The sequence below is a fragment of the Pongo pygmaeus genome, chromosome 2 (assembly GCF_028885625.2).
Source record: "Pongo pygmaeus isolate AG05252 chromosome 2, NHGRI_mPonPyg2-v2.0_pri, whole genome shotgun sequence".
Lineage (NCBI taxonomy): Eukaryota > Metazoa > Chordata > Mammalia > Primates > Hominidae > Pongo > Pongo pygmaeus.
Genome location: NC_085930.1, coordinates 89,422,548 through 89,429,526, shown reverse-complemented (window position 1 = coordinate 89,429,526; position 6,979 = coordinate 89,422,548). Strand labels below are relative to the sequence as shown.

The window sequence follows — 6,979 nt, the reverse complement described above, 5'->3', positions numbered from 1 at the left end:
TCTGCCCACCTCAGTCTCCCAAAGTGCTGGAATTACAGGCATGAGCCACCACGTCTGGCTAAAATTCCATGTTTTCTAAGCATAGCACCCCTCATCTAACCTTGGCTCAGCCCTAAAGACCACAGAACTGTGGTGCAGCTCTGGTTCAAAAAACAGCAATAAAAACTGACATTAATCATTTTGCCAGAAGAATGGGAGGCTAGAAGTAGAAATTATGTTGGTTTAAGGCAGGGTTTCACAACCTTGGCCCTATGGACATTTTGGATAATTCTTTGTTTGGTGGGCTGGCCTGTGCACTGAGGATGCTTAGCAGCATCCCTGGCCTCTGCTCACTAGATGCTAGTAGCATCCCCTTCCCAGCATGACAACGAAAAATATCTCCAGACGTTGACAAATGTCCCGTGGAGGGTAAAATTGCACTTGACTGAGAACCACTGATTAAAGGGAACATAAAGAAAGGTTGTGTGTCTTGAGTTTATGGACAGAGATTCTTACCAGCTGTATGTACTGATATCGATTTTATTATGTGCTAAGGGAGACCACCAAGACATTGTGTTTGTCCCAGATTTGCCTCCCTGACAATGTTTTGCTTGGGCTAATTGGTAGACATTAGCTTTCATTCTCTGAGCAACTTGTCAACAAAGGGATGGCATCCAGAAATGGAGGGACATGGTCTTAATCATACCTGCAGTGGTTAATGGGCCAGTGAGGCTTTCCAGATACTCTAAACCCTTGCTGACTTCTCCTGAGCTGGGGCCTGTCAGCTCTATCACTGTGCCAGGCTGCAACGAGTGCCAGTTCTGGAAAATCTGGCTGCCCTTCAGGGCCTTTTAATTTGACACTAATAAGCCTGATTTAGGCTTTGTATTATGGAGCAGCAACCAAATATTATTGCCAGAAAGGGCAAATAGCTGATGTCAGCGGTCTTTTCTAGGCAAGAAATGAACGTGATATTTTCTCCGCCTCCTCTCTTCTCGCAGAGAAGATGATTCCTGGAGATAATCCACTTGGTTATCTGTGGATGTGAACATAATTTGGAGGCAGCAGTCACTCCAGATGGCCCGCTGAAGCTGGGAGTCCTGAGTTAATTCCAAGCCAAATTTCTCACTCCCTGGAGGAGCAGAGTGGAGGGTGTGTGTGTATGGGGAAGTCCAAGCTTTTCATATCTGGAAAAGAAGACTGGGAGAGGCCAGCATGAATGGCCACTGTCCTTGCCAAATATGGATGGTATGTCTTAGGTGAGTTGTTAAGAAAACTTCCTGACTGCCGGTGTGGACAGATCTTGGAACAGACTGCTGAGGGCAGCTGCAGGATGACTTTTCCTGGAGTTCAGAGCTGCCTGGGTGGTTTCAATGCTCTTGCCTGACTTAGCTAGCCCAGGCATCCTGAGTGACCTCTGAAGGTGTGCCCCAACTCACTGAGCCCTAGATCTGTGTGGGCTTCTGAGGGGTGGGGAAGACATGGGGCCAGTAACATAGAACTATGGTGGATTGGTAGCTTCAATGAGTACAAAAGGAATTCCAGAGAAACTTAGATATTTGGGTGTACATCACTGCTCACTGGAATAAAAGAGAAAAAAAGAGAAGCAAAGAGAGAGGGAAGAGGGAAGAAGAGAAAACCAAAGGGAGGATTTTTACAAAGCATTACACATAGACAATCAAGCAAAAGATAAATGAAAGCCATCAAGATGACTGCAGTGACATTTGATTTAATAGAGTAGAAAGGAAGAAAAGTAGATTTCAGGATGATGGAATGGGACTGTTTCATCATATCAATTTTTAAAATATGTATTTCTTTTTTATTGCTAATTTATTACTGAAATATATCAGATTTTCATCTTTTGTTTTGCAGCTTGGGTCTTGGGGAAAACTCACTTGGGCTTTGGTCTTAGGAACATGTTTCTGTCTATTTTTTTGAATAGTTTGAGGAGAATTGGTGTTAGTCCCTCTTTGAAAGTTTGGTAGAAGTTGGCAGTGAAGCCATCCAGTCCTGGGCTTTTCTTTGTTAGGACACTTTTTATTACTGATTTAATCTCTATACTCATTATGGGTCTGTTCAGGTTTTTATATTTCTTTCTGGTTTATTCTTCATAGGTTGTATGTGTCCAAGAATTTATCTGTTTCTGCTAGGTTTTCCAGTTTGTTAGTATATAGTTGTTCATAGTAGTTTCTTATGATCTTTTGTATTTCTGTGGTATCAGTTGTAATGTCTCCTTTTCCATTTCTGATTTTGTTCATTTGGGTCTTCTCTCTTTTTTCTCGGTTAGTCTAGCTAGTGGTTTATGATTTTGTTTATCTTTTCAAAAAGCCAACTTTTCATTGTGTTGATCCTTCATATTTTATTTTTAGTCCCTATTTCATTTAGTTCTGTCCTGATCTTTATTATTTCTTTCTACTAATTTTGGTTTTTGTTTATTCTTCCTTTTGTAGTTCCATGAGGTGCATTATTAGGTTGTTTATTTGAAATCTTTCTACCTTCTTGACAGGGGCATTTATTGCTATAAACCTCCCCCTTAGCACTATTTTGGCTGTCTCCCATAGGTTTTGGTATGTTGTGTTTCCATTTTTATTTGTTTTTACATATTCTTTCTTTCGTAATTTATTCATTGACCCAATTGTTACTTAGGAGCATGTTGTTTAATTTCCATGTATGTGTGCAGTTTTCACAATTCCTTTTGGTATTGATTTCTAGTTTTATTCCATTGTGGTCTGGGAAGATACTTGATATGATTTTGAGTTTTTAAAATTTGTTGAGACTTGTTTTGTGGCCTAATGTATGATCTATCCTGGAGAATGTTCCATATGCTGATGAGAAGAATGTGTAATCTGTAGCTGTTGGATAAAATGTTCTGTAATTATCTGTTAGGTCCATTTGGTCTAAAGTACAATTTAAATTCAATGTTTCTTTGTTGATATTCTGTCTGATCTGTCTAGTGCTGAGAAGGGGGTATCAAAGTTCCCAACTATCATGTTGGAGTCTATCTCCCCCTTTAGATGAAATAATATTTGCTCTATATATGTGGGGTCCCTAGTGTTGGGTACATGTGTATATTTAGAATTGGTATATCTTCTTGTTGAATTTATCCCTTTATCATTATATAATGACTTTGTCTTTTTTTACCGTTTTTGACTTAAAGTCTGTTTTATCTAGTATCTGTTCACTTTTGATTTTCATTTGCATGGAATATCTTTTTTCATCCCATTTATTTATAGGTGAAGTGAGTTTCTTGTAAGCAGCATATAGTTGGGGCATTTAAAAAAATCCACTAAACCAGTCTGTATTATTTTAGTGGAGAATTTAATCTGTTTACATTCAAGGTTATTTATGATAGGTGAGGACTCATTCCTCTCATTTTAAAAATTGTTTTTTGGTTGTTTTGTATAACCTTTGTTCCTGTCTTTTTTTCTTGTCTGCCATTGCTTATGGTGGGTTTGTTTTTTTTTTTTTTTTTTGTAGTGGTAACATTTGGGTCCTTTCTCTTTCTATGTCTGCTCTACCAGTGAGTTTATATTTTTGTGTATCTTCATGATAGTGGATATTGCTCTTTTACTTCCAGATATAGGACTTCCTTAAGCATTTTTTTTTTTAGGGCCAGCCTAGTAATGAATCCCCTCAGGTTTAGCTTGTCTAGGAAAGATTTTATTTCTCCTTTATTTCTGAAGGATAGATTGGCTACAGATAGTATTTTTGACTGACAGTTTTTTTTATTTTAGCGGTTTCTCACATTCTTTCTTACATCACATTCTCTCCTGATCTGTAGTTTCTGCTGAGAAATCCACTGTTATTCTGATGGAAGTTCCCTTATGTGTGACTTGATGTTTTTCTCTTGCTGTTTTCAGAATTTTCTCTGTCCTAGACTTTTGTAAACTTTCCTGATTTTAAATTTTAAGGATTTCAAAAAATTTAGAACCAGCCCCTGTGTCCAAATAAAGTATGTCACAGGGCTGGATATGACTGTGAGCTACAGTTTTCAACATCTGGTTTTATTTATCATATATGTTGAAATAAAAACAGAACTAGAGAAATCTATAAAAACAGCAAGAACTATTAATAGTTGTTCCAATGTGTGTGTGTATTTTTTTTTTTTTTTGAGACGGAGTCTTGCTCTGTTGACCAGGCTGGAGTGCAGTGGTGTGATCTCAGCTCACTGCAACCTCTACCTCCTGGGTTCAAGAAATTCTCTGCCTCAGCCTCCTGAGTAGCTGGGATTACAGGCATCCACTGTCAAGCCTGGCTAATTTTTGTATTTTTAGTAGAGATGGGAGTTTCACTATCTTGGCCAGGCTGGTCTTGAACTCCTGACCTCATCATCCACCTGCCTTAGCTTCCCAAAGGGCTGGGATTACAGGCGTGACCCACCACACTGGGCCCCAATGTTTATTTACTTGATCAAATCATTCCGGTCCTTCAAAATGCAATATAAGCACAACCTCTTACTAAAAGCCTTTCTAAAGATGCCCTCCACTTCCCACTCCATCATTCCATCCCATCTGCCACCTCTGTGGTCCAAGCCATCATAATACCTTCTGATTATGGCATGAGACAAGACAGCTGCTAGAGCTCCAGCCATCACATCTGCACTCCAAGGAACAGGTTAGGGGAAGGAGGTGAAGTGCAAATGGGCCTCCTTCCAGATGAGGCAGTCCCTCTCAGATAGCTTTCAGCAGCTGTACCCAAGAACTTCACTTACTTATATGTCATTGTTCAGTCCTTGCTGCAAGGGAGTTTGGGATATATAATCACATCATTAACTGAAGTAAAATCAGACATCTGTGTAAAGGGGAAAAAGATTATTAGGTGGGCAATTAGCATTCTCTTCCATGACTTGTTTTCCTGTTTTTGTTTTTTTACAAATATGGGAACCACTCGGACTGCAGTCTCTCCCTCTTACTATCCCAGAGGAAGAGAAGAATGGTTATCAATGGCAAATAGCAGTTGCAGCAGAGCAACACCAAGAGCTGGCTTTTCACTCAGGAGCAGACACTGTGTCTCCTTGTGTTTTTTCATGCTTTACACATTCAGAGAAACTTCTCTAGTAACAAACTATAGAAATGATTCCTGAAAGTATAATCTTTCCCCGCTTTTACTGTTGTCCCCTACAATTCATTCTCCAAACAACCATTGTTTCTAAATACATTATGCTGTGTTTCCCAATTTAAACATCTTTAACGGCTCTTATTGTCCTTAGGACAAGGCTACAAATTTTAGTAAGAACTAGAATGCGTGTGCGACTTAGCAGTGCTGTTCAGCCTCCTTCCTCCTCCAAGTCCCATCTCTCTTGCTCTCATTCTTGGCTTCACCTACACTGGCATTACTTCAATTCTTTGAATGTGTCAAGTTCTTTTTGTCCTTTGCACAGGCTGTTCCCTCTGTCTTGAACTCTCTGCCCCCAGCTGAATGACACTGCCAAGTGTTAGCTGAAATGCTGCCAGGTGTCAACTAAAATGTCATATCCTCAGAGAGGCCCTTCCTCACCATTTCATTCAGAGCACCTCTTCCACCCATTCTTCTTGGGCTCTACATTCTCACTCACAACCTCCCCACAGTTCAGACACTGTATTGATGTCTGTGATCACTTCTGATGGCCAGTCTTCCTCACTAGACTCCATCTAGAGTAAGGACAGATGCACCATTTGGTATGCTTGGCATGCAATCTAGTACCTGACAAATTAGAGGTGCTCAATGAATATCTATTGCCTGAATCTCTAAAATAAGTTAGTATGTTTGTTTGGTGCTATGGTATTTAAACAGGTAAAGGGTATATGAGACTCAGTTAAACTGAGGATGTAAATCCTCGGTTGTGCAGGATCTGCAGGATCTGATATAATCCTAGATTCATAAGTTTTTATGCTGGGTTTGGGGAGACACCCTCTCTCCCCAAACCCAGCACAAAAACTTATGAATGTAGGATTATATCAGATCCTGCACAACTAACCACTTGTCAATACCTAAAGTCACCCCTCCCTTTTTTTTCCTCCTTTATTCTTATACAGAATGAACTTTCTAGGCCTTCCTAGTTCAGCTGTTCTATGCTGGGTGATGAATGTGAGGTGTCTGCTCCTTTATCCTCAATTCAGTTATGTGCATTAATTAAGCACAAATAATTGAGCAGTGGATGGGGGAGAGGGTGCCCATTTATTTACATCTTGGGATGTAGCTCTATTGCTCTAAAAAACAAACATAAACAAATACAACCTTTTGAAATTATTCTCCTTTAAATCTTTGCATCCAAAATGCAGGAAAAAAAAAAGAAAAAAAAACTAGGAAGGGAATTCTCAAGAGAGGTATCATGTAACTTTATCTGAGGATGCAAACTGAAGGTGAATGGGGAGTACATAAACCAAAGAGCTGGCAATGTTTGCAGCTTGAGCAGGGAGAGGCATATCAATTATTGATACTTTTCCTTCTCTAGATGTGTGTGATTCATTCCATGCTGGCTCTAACATATGCAGGGGAAAAGGAGAGAGAAGAATGTTAAGATTTTCTCACTGGCCAGAGTGCTGACACTGGTTTTCTGCTCCAATTAAAGTGGGACCTTGAGAGTGTAGGGGTGATACTCTTTGTCCAGATGAACTTTGGCAAAGTGATGGAGGATGGGAGGCCCAGATGTGTGACCCAACAGCAGATGTCAGCACTGGGATGGTCCAGCTGAGTGCACGTTTATGCCTTTCCTTCTCCAAGGGAGACCTCAGAAGATAGTATCTCACAGGCTTACAACAGATGCTAGTCAGATTATATCCAGATGCTCTATAAACATATGTCAGCAGTTGAAAAGACCTACTCTAATTGAGGCAAAATTACTTTTTCCGATGCTGTAGGTAAAATGCACAAGTAAAAATATAACTCTGTGGTTGTTTAAATACACCCTAAGGTACTTTTTCTTTAGCACACAGAAAGCCCAGGTTGCACAAATATTGTATGTGCTTGCAAGAAGTCTGTTGAAGAGAGAAGAGTGGAGAGAGAAAGGAAGTAGGCAGCC

The 6,979-nt window shown here is 39.9% G+C and overlaps 1 non-coding gene across 1 annotated transcript; it reads right to left on the bottom strand.

Moving 5' to 3' along the window:
- Window positions 1-4,861: 4,861 nt before the first annotated feature.
- Window positions 4,862-5,074, bottom strand: LOC129034493 (small nucleolar RNA U3). Its single transcript, XR_008501955.1, has one exon. It is a non-coding gene; the product is annotated as a small nucleolar RNA U3 (small nucleolar RNA).
- Between the last annotated feature and the right edge of the window lie 1,905 nt (window positions 5,075-6,979).